The 15,934-nt window shown below is 44.4% G+C and overlaps 1 pseudogene; it reads left to right on the top strand.

Moving 5' to 3' along the window:
- The first annotated feature begins 1,863 nt into the window (after positions 1–1,863).
- Positions 1,864–5,489, top strand: LOC147033503 (uncharacterized; annotated as a pseudogene).
- The last annotated feature ends 10,445 nt before the right edge of the window (positions 5,490–15,934 follow it).

Below are 15,934 nucleotides of genomic sequence, written 5' to 3'. Positions count from 1 at the left end.
GTGTCCTTCACTCAGGTGGCTCCGTCACTGAGAGAATCTGGTGAGCAGGATCAGTGTCAGGAAAACGAGACACATGTCCATACAGCCGCAGCTGACGCTCACGGACTATGCAGGTAACAAATCTCATTTGAGTATCTCTCAGCAACCGCTCGTTGGACACAAAGTCCGACGAGAGATAGCCACGGATTATCCGAAAAAAACCAGGTACCAAAGGAATGAAGTCTCCATCTCAGATCTCTGGTCCTTCGGTCACATCCGAAGAGCAAGAGTGGAAGCACGAAGGGCTTGAAGACTCAGGCTTTTGTCCTCCTGCACAGGTACCGGCAGCGCCACACCCCATGATCCAATGAATCCAAGACTACCCAGGCCTGACCCAGACGTCTCTTGACCTCTGGCTCACAGCCAGGGGAGACATGAATGTCACTGCCAAGGTAAGTGAATCTCTACCTGTCCTCAACATCCTCACCACAAACAGGTACAAACAGGATAGCTGCATCCAAGATGTCATTGAAAGCCTGGATCTTAGTTTTGACCCAGGAAACCCGTAATCCCAGCGGCTCCGACTCCTCATTCAGCACCTCGAGGGCCGCCAAAAGGATATCTAGAGTCTCTGCTAGGATGACTGCATCATCTGCGAAATGAAGGTCAGAGATCTTGACATTTCTAAACGATGCACCGCAGCCTGATCTCTGACACCTGATCAATATGGTGTTACTAAAGATTACACAAACAAATGGCTGGTTAATGAGGTGTTCCTTCAGATTACGCAAACAAATGGCTGATTAGTAAGGTGTTACAAATAATACACAAACAAATGGCTGATTAATAAGGTGTTACTAAATAATACACAAACAAATGGCTGATAAGTAAGGTGTTACAAATAATACACAAACAAATGGCTGATTAATAAGGTGTTACTAAATAATACACAAACAAATGGCTCATTAATAGCGAACGCAGTGAGCTTCATACTTAACGCGTGTACATGAGAGAATAGGAAACAACAAAAACAACACAATACCATGGCAATTTGGAATCCGTGTCATTGGCTATGACCCCTTTGCTTCCGTTTTTTTTTTTTTTGTTTCCGGTTTTTGTCATGGGGAATGATGCATGCCGGGAGATAAAGGAATCGTCAGAGACATGAAAGACCCAAATATTATCAGACATGATGTATATTTCCTCCACTGACACTGATTTTAATAAAGATATCTCCCGCATCATCAAAAAATAATTTATAATCGTGATTTACGTTATTTGATCGCTGATCCCGAATCCAGGCCGAAGTCGCCGGAAATTGCGTATACAGTTGTGAACAAGTTGTAGGTAAAGTCAGAAGCGATTGTAAGAAGAATTCTACGTTTGCTTCTAGTATTTCTTTTTTCAGATGAGATCCTGTTTGAGGCGGTGTAGTTGTCGTTGTGAAGGTAATGTTGAGGATTTTTTTTTTTTCAGATGATATCTTGTTCTAGACAGTGTAGTTGTTGTTGTGAAGGTAATGTTCAGGTAATTGTGCTGAAATTAAAAAAGAAGAAGACGAAGTCGCACCACGTGATGTGTGACTTGTGCGTGAGGCAAAAACTGAAAAACTGATCTGACGAAAGGATGGTCCCTGGGGCCTTGTCGTTAACTGGAGTAGTCCACTGAGGCTTTAACGGTGAGAGTTGAGAGTGTACCTAGCTCTGTGTGTTTGCTAGTTAATTGTTATTATACTTCGCTGTGATCAATTGTTCATGTACCCTTTTTGTTGTGTTTGTAGAGATGGCTTCAATCAAGCGAATTAAAGCCTAATTCATCGAAGGCCTTTCTCTCTCATTCATTTCAATTTAATTCACTTGATTCCTTCGATTGCTTCAATCGACCATGGACAAGATCTTCAAACCGGAGAAGTTTGATGCGGACCCAAATGCCAGTGACGCGGAGATGAGGGGGTGTCATTGGTATCACACCTTCCCAAACTATCTGACGATCATTGAAGAACATCAAGCGGACAAACTGGCCGCACTTATAAATCATGTCTCGCCAAGTTTATGTAGACTTTTCTCGGAGTGTAACACTTATGAAGATGTGATCGACGTACTGCGGGCGCTTTACGTGAAATGCAAGAACGAGGTATACACAAGACATCTTCTCACCACACACAGGCAAGAGGCTGGTGAGACAATCGATCGGTACGTGCAAGCTCTGAGACAGTTAGGCAAAGACTGCAATTTCCAGGCTGTAACTGCCGAGAAACAAAGAGATGAAGCAACCCGAGAGGCATTCATACAGGGGCTACGGTCTGCCCCCATACGGCAACGCTTACTGGAAAATGCACGACTAGATTTTGAAATGGCTGTGGACCGAGCCCAAGCTATGGACGTGGCCCAGCAACAATCTGAGTCGTATGGGTCACCGGTCTTTCCAATGAATGCTGCTACCACGGAAACTCAAGGAACTCCCCGAGTTACCTCCGAAACCGAAGAAGGAGATAATTCCGGGAAATCAGACACCCCGACCTCATCAAATTCCTCTGCAACCACTTCGGCTGGTAAATGTTTCTTTTGTGGGTATAAAAGATACCCACAAAGCAAATGTTCAGCCAGGGATGCCACCTGTATGAACTGTGACAAGAAAGGACATTATGTCAAAGTATGCAAATCTACTCTTAAAAGAAATAATCCTACTTCAGCTGCCCTCTACTCTCAAAAGAAGGTAACCGCTGCTTCGCCGGGTAGTCTTTCGAAAGCTATCATTGAAGTACGAATCAACGGGAATATGGCTGAGGCGCTGATCGATACCGGTAGCTCTGAAAGTTTCGTCAACAACTCACTAGCGTGAGACAGAAAAGGAAGATCTACCCGACCGTTAATACGGTATGCATGGCTTCGACATCACTCCAGTCTCGCGCACGAGGATACTGTAATGTTGAGCTGGACATAAAAGGCTACACATATCATGATGTAAAGGTACTGGTATTTTGTGATTTATGTGCAGATGTAATCTTGGGTCATAACGTCCTCAAGCAACACACTAGTGTCGAAATACCCTTTGGTGGGGAAAAACCTCATCTAATTCTGAATGCTCTGACCACCGAAGATGTATCCCCCCTCCCCCGCCCCCCTTTGCTGTTTGCAAACTTATCTTCGGACTGCAAACTGATAGCGATCAAATCGTGACAATATACCACTGCCGATACGAACTTCATCGCTTCTGACACTAAGCGATTACTGGAAGAAGGTAATATATAACCGACCGATTTGCCATGGCGCGCGCAAGTATTGGCGACCACCAACCAGAACCATAAGAAACGAATGGTTGTTAATTATTCTCAAACGATCAATCGCTTCACCCACCTCGATGCCTACCCATTGCCGCGAAAAGACGAGATGGTCGAACGCGTGGCCAATTACAAAAATATTCAGCACCATGGATTTGCGAAGCGCGTATCATCAGATTCCCATTCGAGAGGAAGACAAACCTTACACCACATTCGAGGCAGGTAGGCGACTCTATCAATTCAGGACACTCCCATTCGGTGTCACGAATGGAGTAGCTTGTTTTCAACGAGTCATGGATAATATGATCTCAGACGAAAACCTAAAAGACAATTTTGTTTATGTGGATAATGTCACGGTGTGCAGAAAGAATCGGGAGGAACATGATGCAAATCTGGACAGTTTCTTGAATATTGCAAGAAAATATAACCTGACACTCAACTATGACAAATGTGTATTCTCAGCAAAGTCAATCGATCTACTCGGAGACACGATAGCAGACGGCGCGATCAAGCCCGATCCTGAACGTTTGCGCCCGCTCCACGAACTACCCCTTCCTCATGACCTGCAGTCATTGTGTCGGGTGATTGGGATGTTCGCGTACTACACTAAGTGGATTCCCCAATATTCTGAGAAAATTCATCCTCTAGTGCATTGCAAGAACTTCCCGCGAGACGCCGCTGTTTTAAATGCTTTCGACAGCTTCAAAGATGACATCAGCAACTCTGTGGTATTGTCAATCGATAGCACGGTACCAATCATGGTGGAAACAGACTCTTCCGATCACGTGATCGCCGCGACGCTCAATCAATCCGGCCGATCCGTAGCGTTCTTCTCGAGAACTTTCTCTGGAAGCGAGCAGAGACACTCAGCGATAGAGAAGGAAGCGTATGCTATTGTCGAAGCCCTACGTAAATGGAGACATTATTTACTGGACAACCACTTCACGCTCATCACGGACCAGCGATCCGTTGCTTTTATGTTTGATGGAAAAAATAACGGAAAAATTAAAAATGACAAAATAATGAGATGGCGCATCGATCTATGCTGTTATAGTTATGACATTGTTTATCGGCCTGGGTGGGACAACCCTGCTGCAGACACCTTTTCACGGATCCACTGTTCGGCGACATCGGGTCGGGCTTTGCAAGACCTTCACGTCTCTCTATGCCACCCAGGAGTAACCAGAATGGCACACTTTGTGCGTCGACAAAACCTTCCCTATTCTATCGAAGATATTAAACAAGTGAGTGCTTCTTGCCCGGTTTGTGCTGAACTAAAACCCACATTCTATGGCGCCACTCCAGGCAACTTGATCAAGGCTACTTTACCCTTCGAGAGACTAAATATCGACTTCAAAGGGCCCTTGCCGACTGAGACGAATAACAGATACATACTCACTGTTGTTGACGAATACTCAAGGTTTCCGTTTGCATTCCCGTGTTCGGATATGACCTCTAGTACCGTCGTGAAATGTCTCTCTGAACTCTTTGCCATGTTTAGGAAACCATCGTACATACATTCTGACAGAGGTCCGTGTTTCATGTCGGATGAACTCAAACAGTTCCTACATGAACATGGCATTGCAACTAGTCAAACGACGAGTTACAACCCACAAGGTAATGGACTGGTGGAACGGTATAGCGGAGTTATTTGGGAAGCCATAACCCTGGCGCTGAAATCGAGAAGACTGGGGATTATCAGTGGGAGATTATCCTCCCCGATGCCCTGAATTCCATACGCTCTTTGCTCTGTACGTCCATCGATACTACTCCGCATGATCGAATGTTTACCCACCAACGACGATACACCAGCGGTCAATCGGTGCCCAACTGGCTAACTTATCCTGGTACTGTATTCATGAAGTGCCTCATACGACAAAGCAAGTATGAACCAATGGTGGATAAGGTCGAACTCATCGATACTAATCCTGAGTATGCTCATGTTGGACTTTCTGATGGCAGGGAGACCACTGTGTCGACGGTTCGCCATCTGGCTCCCGCTGGTGCATCTCCCTCAGGTGCTTCTTCTTCTGGTACTTCTCCACCCGAAAAGGGCAATGTTGGGCTTGATGCAGACAAAGCTCCAACATATTACCCGAGAGAGAACGTGGAGTCATCCCCGACACCAACCGAGGATTCTCAAGGGGTTCAGAAATCTCCCTCAAGTGAAACCACCATTCACTCTCGGAGAGGGCGACCGATAATAGCTCCTCGACGACTTGATCTGTAAAAGGAGGATTATCGGTATCCCATGATAACTTGCTTAGCACATTATTATGCCCATAATAACGAACGCAGTGAGCTTCATACTTAACGTGTGTACATGAGAGAATAGGAAACAACAACAACAACAACAACAACAACAACAACAACAACAACAACACAATGCCCCTGACGATTTGGAATCCGTGTCGTAAGCTATGACCTTTTGCTTCAGGTTGTTGTTAAATGCGGTGCGGTGTATAAACACGATTGGAATTTATTTCTATCTTGCGAATATTACTTAACGCGTGCACATGAGAGAATAGGAAACAACAAAAACAACACAATACCCTGGCAATTGTGAATCTGTGTCGTTGGCCATGACCATTTTGCTTCCGTTTTTTTTTTGCCTCTGTTTTTTTTGTTTTGTTTCCGGTTTCTGTCATGGGGAATGATGCATGCCGGGAGATAAAGGCATCGTCGGAGACATGAAAGACCCAAATAATATCAGACATGGTGGATATTTCCTTCACTGATTTTAATCAAGATATCTCCCGCATCATCAAAAAATAAATTTTAATCGTGATTTATGTTATTTGATCGATAATTGCGAAGGAACCGGAAATTGCGTATACAGGTGTGAACAAGTTGGAGGTAAAGTCAGAAGCGAATGTAAGAAGAATACTATGTTCACTTCTAGGATTTATTTTTTAGATGAGATCCTGTTCGAGGCGGTGTAGTTGTCGTTGTGAAGTTGAGGATTTTCTTTTGCAAATGAGATCGTGTTCTAGGCGGTGTAGTTGTCGTTGTGAAGTTGAGGATTTTTTTTTTTGCAGATGAGATCCTGTTCTAGGCGGTGTAGTTGTCGTTGTGAAGTTGAGGAATTTCTTTTTGCAGAGGAGAACCTGTTCTAGGCGGTGTAGTTGTCGTGAAGTTGAGAATTTGTTTTTTGCAGATCAGATCCTGTTTTCGGCGGCGTAGTTGTTGTTGTGAAGGTAATGTTGAGGTAATATTTATATTTTTAGATGAGATCCTGTTCTTGGCGGTGTAGTTGTCGTTGTGAAGTTGAGGATTTTTTTTTGCAGATGACATCCTGTTTTCGGCGGTGTAGTTGTTGTTGTGAAGGTAATGTTGAGGTAATATTTATATTTTTAGATGAGATCCTGTTTGAGGCAGTGTAGTTGTCGTTGTGAAGTTGAGGATTTTTTTGCAGATGAGATCCTGTTCTAGGCGGTGTAGTTGTCGTTGTGAAGTCGAGGATTTTATTTTGTTCCAGATGAGATCCGGTTCCAGGTGGTGTAGTTGTCGTTGTGAAGTTGAGGAATTTATTTTTTGCAGATCAGATCCTGTTCTAGGCGTTGTAGTTGTCGTTGTGAAGTTGAGGAATTTGTTTTTTGCAGAACAGATCCTGTTCGAGGCGATGTAATTGTTGTTGTGAAGGTAATGTTGAGGTAATATTTATATTTTTAGATGAGATCATGTTCTAGGCAGTGTAGTTGTCGTGAAGTTGAGGTATTTTTTTTTTGCAGATGAGATCCTGTTCTAGGCGGTGTAGTTGTCGTTGTGAAGTTGAGGTATTTTTTTTTTTGCAGATGAGATCCTGTTCCAGGTGGTGTAGTTGTCGTTGTGAAGTTGAGGAATTTTTTTTTTTTGCAGATCAGATCCTGTTCTAGGCGTTGTAGTTGTCGTTGTGAAGTTGAGGAATTTGTTTTTTTGTAGAGGAGATCCTGTTCGAGGCGGTGTAGTTGTCGTGAAGTTGAGAATTTGTTTTTTTTGCAGATCAGATCCTGTTCTAGGCGGTGTAATTGTTGTTGTGAAGGTAATGTTGAGGTAATATTTATATTTTTAGATGAGATCATGTTCTAGGCAGTGTTGTTGTCGTTGTGAAGTTGAGGTATTTTTTGTTTTTGCAGATGAGATCCTGTTCTAAGCGGTGTAGTTGTTGTTGTGAAGGTAATGTTGAGGTAATATTTATATTTTTAGATGAGATCATGTTCTAGGCGGTGTAGTTGTCGTTGTGAAGTTGAGGTATTTTTTTTTGCAGATGAGATCCTGTTCTAGGCGTTGTAGTTGTCGTTGTGAAGTTGAGGTATTTTTTTTTTTTTTGCAGATGAGATCCTGTTCTAGGTGGTGTAGTTGTTGCTGTGCAGTTGAGGATTTTTTTTTTTTGCAGATGAGATCCTGTTCTAGGTGGTGTAGTTGTTGCTGTGAAGTTGAGGAATTGTTTTTTTGGATGAGATCCTGTTCTTGGCGGTGTAGTTGTCGTGAAGTTGAGGATTTTTTTTTCTTTGCAGATGAGATCCTGTTCTCGGCGGTGTAGTTGTCGTTGTGAAGTCGAGGATTTTATTTTGTTCCAGATGAGATCCTGTTCTAGGCGGTGTAGTTGTCGTGAAGTTGAGGGATTTTTTTTTTTTTTGCAGATGAGATCCTGTTCCAGGCGGTGTAGTTGTCGTTGTGAAGTTGAAGAATTTTTTTTTTGCAGATCAGATCCTGTTCTAGGCGTTGTAGTTGTCGTTGTGAAGTTGAGGATTTTTGTTTTCTGCAGATGAGATCCTGTTCTAGACGGTGTAGTTGTCGTTGTGGAGTTGAGTATTTTTTTTTTGCAGATGAGATCCTGTTCTAGGCGGTGTAGTTGTCGTTGTGAAGTTGAGGATTTTTTTTTTGCAGATGAGATCGTGTTCTAGGCGATGTAGTTGTCGTTATGAAGTTGAGGATTTTTTTTTTGCAGATGAGATCCTGTTCTAGGCGGTGTAGTTGTCGTTGTGAAGTTGAGGAATTTCTTTTTTTGCAGAGGAGAACCTGTTCTAGGCGGTGTAGTTGTCGTGAAGTTGAGAATTTGTTTTTTTGCAGATCAGATCCTGTTCTTGGCGGTGTAGTTGTCGTTGTGAAGTTGAGGATTTTTTTTTTTTTGCAGATGAGATCCTGTTCTAGGCGGTTTAGTTGTCGTTGTGAAGTCGAGGATTTTATTTTGTTCCAGATGAGATCCGGTTCCAGGTGGTGTAGTTGTCGTTGTGAAGTTGAGGAATTTATTTTTTTGCAGATCAGATCCGGTTCTAGGCGTTGTAGTTGTCGTTGTGAAGTTGAGGAATTTGTTTTTTTGCAGATGAGATCCTGTTCTAGGCGTTGTAGTTGTCGTTGTGAAGTTGAGGGATTTTTTTTTTGCAGATGAGATCCTGTTCTAGGCGGTGTAATTGTTGTTGTGAAGTTGAGGGATTTTTTTGTTTTAGATGAGATCCTGTTCTAGGCGGTGTCGTTGTCGTTGTGAAGTTGAGGAATTTGCTTTTTTTGCAGATGAGATCCTGTTCTAGGTGGTGTAGTTGTCGTTGTGAAGTTGAGGATTTTTGTTTTCTGCAGATGAGATCCTGTTCTAGGCGGTGTAGTTGTCGTTGTGAAGTCGAGGATTTTATTTTGTTCCAGATGAGATCCTGTTCTAGGCGGTGTAGTTGTCGTGAAGTTGAGGGATTTTTTTTTTTTGCAGATGAGATCCTGTTCCAGGCGGTGTAGTTGTCGTTGTGAAGTTGAAGAATTTTTTTTTTGCAGATCAGATCCTGTTCTAGGCGTTGTAGTTGTCGTTGTGAAGTTGAGGATTTTTCTTTTCTGCAGATGAGATCCTGTTCTAGGCGGTGTAGTTGTCGTTGTGAAGTTGAGGATTTTTTTTTTGCAGATGAGATCCTGTTCTAGGCGGTGTAGTTGTCGTTGTGAAGTTGAGGATTTTTTTTTTGCAGATGAGATCGTGTTCTAGGCGATGTAGTTGTCGTTATGAAGTTGAGGATTTTTTTGTTTTAGATGAGATCCTGTTCTAGGCGGTGTAGTTGTCGTTGTGAAGTTGAGGAATTTCTTTTTTTGCAGAGGAGAACCTGTTCTAGGCGGTGTAGTTGTCGTGAAGTTGAGAATTTGTTTTTTTGCAGATCAGATCCTGTTCTTGGTGGTGTAGTTGTCATTGTGAAGTTGAGGATTTTTTTTTTTGCAGATGAGATCCTGTTCTAGGCGGTTTAGTTGTCGTTGTGAAGTCGAGGATTTTATTTTGTTCCAGATGAGATCCGGTTCCAGGTGGTGTAGTTGTCGTTGTGAAGTTGAGGAATTTATTTTTTTGCAGATCAGATCCGGTTCTAGGCGTTGTAGTTGTCGTTGTGAAGTTGAGGAATTTGTTTTTTTGCAGAGGAGATCCTGTTCGAGGCGATGTAGTTTTCGTGAAGTTGAGAATTTGTTTTTTTTGCAGAACAGATCCTGTTCTAGGCGGTGTAATTGTTGTTGTGAAGGTAATGTTGAGGTAATATTTATATTTTTAGATGAGATCATGTTCTAGGCGGTGTAGTTGTCGTGAAGTTGAGGTATTTTTTTTTTTTTGCAGATGAGATCCTGTTCTAGGCGGTGTAGTTGTCGTTGTGAAGTTGAGGATTTTTTTTTTGCAGAAGAGATCCTGTTCTAGGCGGTGTAGTTGTCATTGTGAAGTTGAGGTATTTTTTTTTTTGCAGATGAGATCCTGTTCTAGGCGGTGTAGTTGTTGTTGTGAAGGTAATGTTGAGGTAATATTTATATTTTTAGATGAGATCATGTTCTAGGCAGTGTAGTTGTCGTTGTGAAGTTGAGGTATTTTTTTTTTGCAGATGAGATCCTGTTCTAGGCGGTGTAGTTGTCGTTGTGAAGTTGAGGTATTTTTTTTTTTTGCTTTGCTTTTTTTACAACGATTCGCCAGCATAAGCACGGAGTCAGGTATACTCTCAATTCGAACCATTCAAGGAACACCAAGTGAACCACCGCAGTTAATGACAATGCCCCAGGGACAATCCCACCAACCGGGCAGCATCTTGGTTTTATCTGTCTGGTGTGCGAGCCACACGCCACGTGATGACGCGTCACTTCATCTTTTATTTCATCACATTCTCCCCGTCTTTAAAATGTAACTAGAGGTTCAACTAACGCACCATGATTACTTCAAAGCTATAGGAGCATACATTTCAAGCAGTGAGAACTATTTAAACTACAGAAGCATCCATTTCAAGCAGTGAGGATTATTTTGAGTTATAGAAGCATAGTAAGGTGTCATCAAGGGATGCCGATAATCCCCTTTACAGATCGAGTCGTCGAGGGGGTTTTATCCGTCGACCTCTCCGGGAGTAAATGGTGGTTTCACTTGAGGGAGGCTTCCGATCCCCTTGGGGAGCCTCGACTCGTGCCGGGGATGACTCCACGATCGCTCTCGGGTGGAATGTGGTAGCTTCGTCTACCTCAACCCCGACGTCACCATTCTCGGGTGGAGAAGTTCCTGAGGGAGAAACACCTGGGGAGGGAATGTCAGAGGGAGAAGTACCAGAGGGAGGAGTACCTGCAGGAGGAGTACCTGCGGGAGCCAGATGGCGAACCGACACAGTGGTCTCCCTGTCATCAGGAAGTCGAACATGAGCATACTCAGGATTAGCATCAATGAGTTCGACCTTCTCCACCATCGATTCATACTTGCTTTGTCGTACCGGGCGCTTCATGAACACTGTACCCGGATAGGTTAGCCAGTTGGGCACCGATTGGCCGCCGGTATATCGTCGTTGGTGAGTAAACATTCGTTTGTGCGGAGTAGCATTGATGGACATACAGAGCAAAGAGCGTATGGAATTCAGGGCATCGGGAAGGGTAACCTCCCACCACTCGGGCCCCAGTCCTCTCGATCTCAGCGCCAGGGTTACGGCTTTCCAAATGACTCCATTATACCATTCCACCTGCCCATTACCCTGTGGGTTGTAACCCGTCGTTCGACTAGTTCTTATGCCGTGTTCATATGGGAACTGTTTGAGCTCGGCCAACATGAAACACGGTCCTCTGTCAGAATGTATGTACAAAGGTTTCCCAAACATGGCAAAGAGGTCAGAGAGACATTTCACAACAGTGCCCGAGATCATATCCTTGCACGGGAATGCAAATGGGAACCTTGAGTATTCATCAACAACAGTGAGTATGTATCTGTTGTCTGTCTCAGTCGGCAAGGGCCCTTTGAAGTCGATATTTAGTCTCTCGAAGGGTGAAGTGGCCTTGATCAACCTGCCAGGAGCGGCGCCATGGAATCTGGGTTTTAGTTCAGCCCAAACAGGGCAAGAAGCACTCATTTGTTTAATATCTTCGATAGAATAGGGAAGGTTTTGTCTACGCACAAAATGTGGCATTCTGGTTACCCCTGGGTGGCACAGAGACACATGAAGGTCTTGCAAAGCCCAACCGGTTGTCGCCGAACAGTAGACCCGAGAGAAGATGTCTGCAGCAGGGTTTTCCCTCCCGGGCCGATAAACAATGTCGTCACTATAACAAGATAGTTCTATCCGCCATCTCATGATTTCCTCGTTCTTAATTTTGCCATCAAACATGAAGGCAACGGATCGCTGGTCCATGACGAGTGTGAAGTGGTTGCCAGTAAATAATGTCTCCTTTTACGTAGGGCTTCGACAATAGCGTACGCTTCCTTCTCTATTGCCGAGTGTCTCTGCTCGCTTCCAGAGAGAGTTCTCGAGAAGAACGCGACGGGTCTGCCGGACTGATTGAGCGTCGCAGCGATCGCGTGATCGGAAGCATCCGTTTCCACCACAAACGACACCGAGCTGTCGATCGATAATACCACTGAATTACTCATATCATCTTTGAGGCTGTGGAAAGCTTTTACAACAGCGGCATCTCACGGGAAGCTTTTGCAATGCACCAGGGGATGTATTTTCTCAGAATATTGGGGAATCCATTTGGCGTAGTAAGCGAACATGCCAATCACCCAGCGCAATGATTACAGGTCATGAGGTGGGGGTAGCTCACGGAGCGGGCGCAATCGTTCAGAATCGGGCTTAATCGCGCCGTCGGCTATTGTGTAGCCGAGAAGATCAATTGACTTTGCCGAGAATACGCATTTGTCGTAGTTGGGTGTCAGATTATATTTTCTGGCAATGCTCAAGAATCTGTCCAGATTCACATCATGTTCCCCCCGATCCTGACCGCACACCGTGACTTTGTCCACGTAAACAAAAGTGTCTTTGACGTTTTCATCCGAAGTGATGTCATCCATAACTCGTTGGTAGCAAGCTACTTCATTAGTGACACCGAACGGGATCCTCTTAAATTGATAGAGGCGCCTACCTGCCTCGAACGCGGTGTATGGTTTGTCTTCCTCTCGAATGGGAAATTGATGATAGGCGCTTTGCAAATCGATGGTTCGGAATATTTTGTAGTTGGCCACGCGTTCGACCATCTCATCTATGCGTGGCAATGGGTAGGCATCGAGGTGGGTGAAGCGATTGACCGTTTGAGAGTAATCGACAACCATTCGTTTCTTATGGTTCTGGCTGGTGGTCACCAATACCCGCGCGCGCCATGGCGAATCGCTCGGTTCTACAATACCTTTTTCCTGTAATCGCTTAGTCTCAGAAGCGATGAAGTTCATATCGGCGGTGTTATATCGTTGCGATTTGATCGCTATCGGTTTGCAGTCCGGCGACAAGTTAGCAAACAGCAGGGGGGACGATACCTCCGCTCTGGTCAGAGCATTTAGAATTAGACGAGGTTTTTTTCCTCCAAAGGGTATTTCGACACTCCTGTGCTGCTTGAGGACATTATGACCCAAAATTACATCTGCGCATAAGTCACGAAGCACCAGTACCCTTACATCCTGATACGTGTAGCCATTTACGTCCAGCTCAACATTACAGTACCCTCGTACACTGGACTGTAGTGATGTGGAGGCCATGCATACCATATTGTCTGTCGGGTGGATCTTCCATTTTCTGTCTTTCGCTAGTGAGCTGTTTACGAAACTTTCAGAGCTTCCGGTATCGATCAGCGCCTCAGCCATATGCCCGTTAATTCGTGCGTTGATGATAACTTTGGATAGATTCCCCGGTGAAGCTGCTGTTACTTTCTTTTGAGAGTAGATAATGGCATAATGGCATAATGCCCTTTCTTGTTACAGTTCATACATGTGGCATCCCTGGCGGGGCATTTGCTACGGGGGTGTCTTTTATACCCACAAAAGAAACATTTACCAACCGAAGTAGTTGCCGAGGAGTTCAACGAGGTCTGGGTGTCCGATTCCTCGGGATTATCTCCATCCTCAGTGTCGGAGGTATCCCGGGGAGTTCTTTGAGTTTCCGCTGTAGCAGCATTCATTAGCAACACCGGTGTCCCATATGACTCAGATTGCTGCTGGGCCGCGTCCATAGCTCGGGCCTGGTCGGCAACCGTTTCAAGATTGGGTTGTGCTTTTTCCAGTAAGCGTTGCCGAATGGGGGCTGACCTGAGCCCCTGGATGAAAACCTCTCGGGTCGCTTCATCTCGATGTTCCTCAGCAGTTGCAGCCCGGAAATTGCAGTCTTTGCCCAACTGCGTCCAGAGCTTGCAAGTACTGAGCGATTGTCTCACCGGCCTCTTGCCTGCGTGTGGTGAGAAGATATCTTGTGTATACCTCGTTCTTGCACTTCACGTAGAGCGCCTGCAGCACGTCGATTGCTGCGTCATAAGTGTTACACTCCGAGAAGAGCCTGAATACACTTGGCGAGACATGGTTTACAAGTGCGGCCAGTTTGTTGGCTCCCTCTTCAATGATGGTCAGATAGTGTGAAAAGGAGCGGTACCAATGGGACCACTTTATTTCCGAGTCGGTGGCGTTCGGGTCCACATCAAACCTCTCCGGCTTGTAGATCTTGTCCGTAGTCGGTTGAGGCAGCCGAAGGAATCAAGTGAAATAAATTGAAATGAATGTGAGAGAAAAACCTTCGGAGTATAAGGCTTTATTTCACTTGATTGAAGCCGTCTCTACAAACACAAAAGGAATACATGTGCAGTCAATCACCGTAAAGTATAACAACGATTAGCCAGCAAAAGCACGGAGTCCGATATACTCTCAATTCTCACCATTCAACGAACACCAAGTGAACCAACGCATTCAATGACAATGCCCCAGGGACAATCCCACCGACTGCGCAGCATCTCGGTTTTATCTGTCTCGTGTGCGAGCCACGCATCACGTGATCGCGCGTCACTTCATCTTTTATTTCATCACAGAGGATGGTTTTTTTGGAAATGAGATCCTGTTCTAGGCGGTGTAGTTGTCGTTGTGAAGTTGAGAATTTGTTTTTTTTGCAGATGAGATCCTGTTCTCGGCGGTGTAGTTGTCGTGAAGTTGAGGAATTTGTTTTTTTGGAGATGAGATCCTGTTCTCGGCGGTGCAGTTGTCGTTGTGAAGTTGAGAATTTGTTTTTTTGGAGATGAGATCTTTCGTGTATGAGGTGCAGTGGAACATGAGAAGCAAGAGTGTGAGCATCAACTCCGCTTGATTGCGCGTCCGGATCTACATTCCTGCCACCCCAAGCGGGCGAGTCATGGTATACGAAAACCCAATCACGTGATACAGCACAAGATCCTGTTCTTGGCGGTGTAGTTGTCGTTGTGAAGTTGATTTTTTTTGCAGATGAAATCCTGTTCAAGGCGGTGTAGTTGTCGTTGTGAAGTTGATTTTTTTTTTTTTGCAGATGAGATCCTGTTCTAGGCGGTGTAGTTGTTGTTGTGGAGTTGAGGAATTTTTTTTGCAGATGAGATCCTGTTCTAGGCGGTGTAGTTGTCGTTGTGAAGTTGAGGTAATATTTATATTTTAGATGAGATCCTGTTCGAGGCGGTGTAGTTGTCGTTGTGAAGTTGAGGATTTTTTTTTTGCAGATGAGATCTTTTGTGTATGAGGTGCAGTGGAACACGAGAAGCAAGAGTGTGAGCATCAACTCCGCTTGATTGCGCGTCCGGATCTACATTCCTGCCACCCCAAGCGGGCGAGTCATGGTATACGAAAACCCAATCACGTGACACAGCACAAGATCCTGTTCTTGGCGGTGTAGTTGTCGTTGTGAAGTTGATTTTTTTTTTTTGCAGATGAGATCCTGTTCTAGGCGGTGTAGTTGTCGTTGTGGAGTTGAGGAATTTTTTTTTGCAGATGAGATCCTGTTCTAGGCGGTGTAGTTGTCGTTGTGAAGTTGAGGTAATATTTATATTTTAGATGAGATCCTGTTCGAGGCGGTGTAGTTGTCGTTGTGGAGTTGAGGAATTTTTTTTTGCAGATGAGATCCTGTTCTAGGCGGTGTAGTTGTCGTTGTGAAGTTGAGGATTTATTTTTTTTACAGATGAGATCCTGTTCTAGGCGGTGTAGTTGTCGTTGTGAAGTTGAGGAATTTGTTTTTTTTTGCAGATGAGATCCTGTTCTAGGCGGTGTAATTGTCGTTGTGAAGTTGAGGAATTTGTTTTTTTTTACAGATGAGATCCTGTTCTAGGCGGTGTAGTTGTCGTTGTGAAGTTGAGGAATTTGTTTTTTTTTGCAGATGATATCCTGTTCTAGGCGGTGTAGTTGTCGTTGTGAAGTTGAGGAATTTGTTTTTTTTGCAGATGAGATCCAGTTCTCGGCCGTGTAGTTGTCGTTGTGAAGTTGAGGATTTTTTTTTGCAGATGAGATCCTGTTCTCAGCGG

This window comes from Eptatretus burgeri, chromosome 2 (genome assembly GCF_056783735.1).
Source record: "Eptatretus burgeri isolate ZD-2024b chromosome 2, Ebu_testis_v1, whole genome shotgun sequence".
Lineage (NCBI taxonomy): Eukaryota > Metazoa > Chordata > Myxini > Myxiniformes > Myxinidae > Eptatretus > Eptatretus burgeri.
The sequence above is the reverse complement of the archived record's forward strand: the minus strand, read 5'-3'. Positions and strand labels throughout refer to the sequence as shown.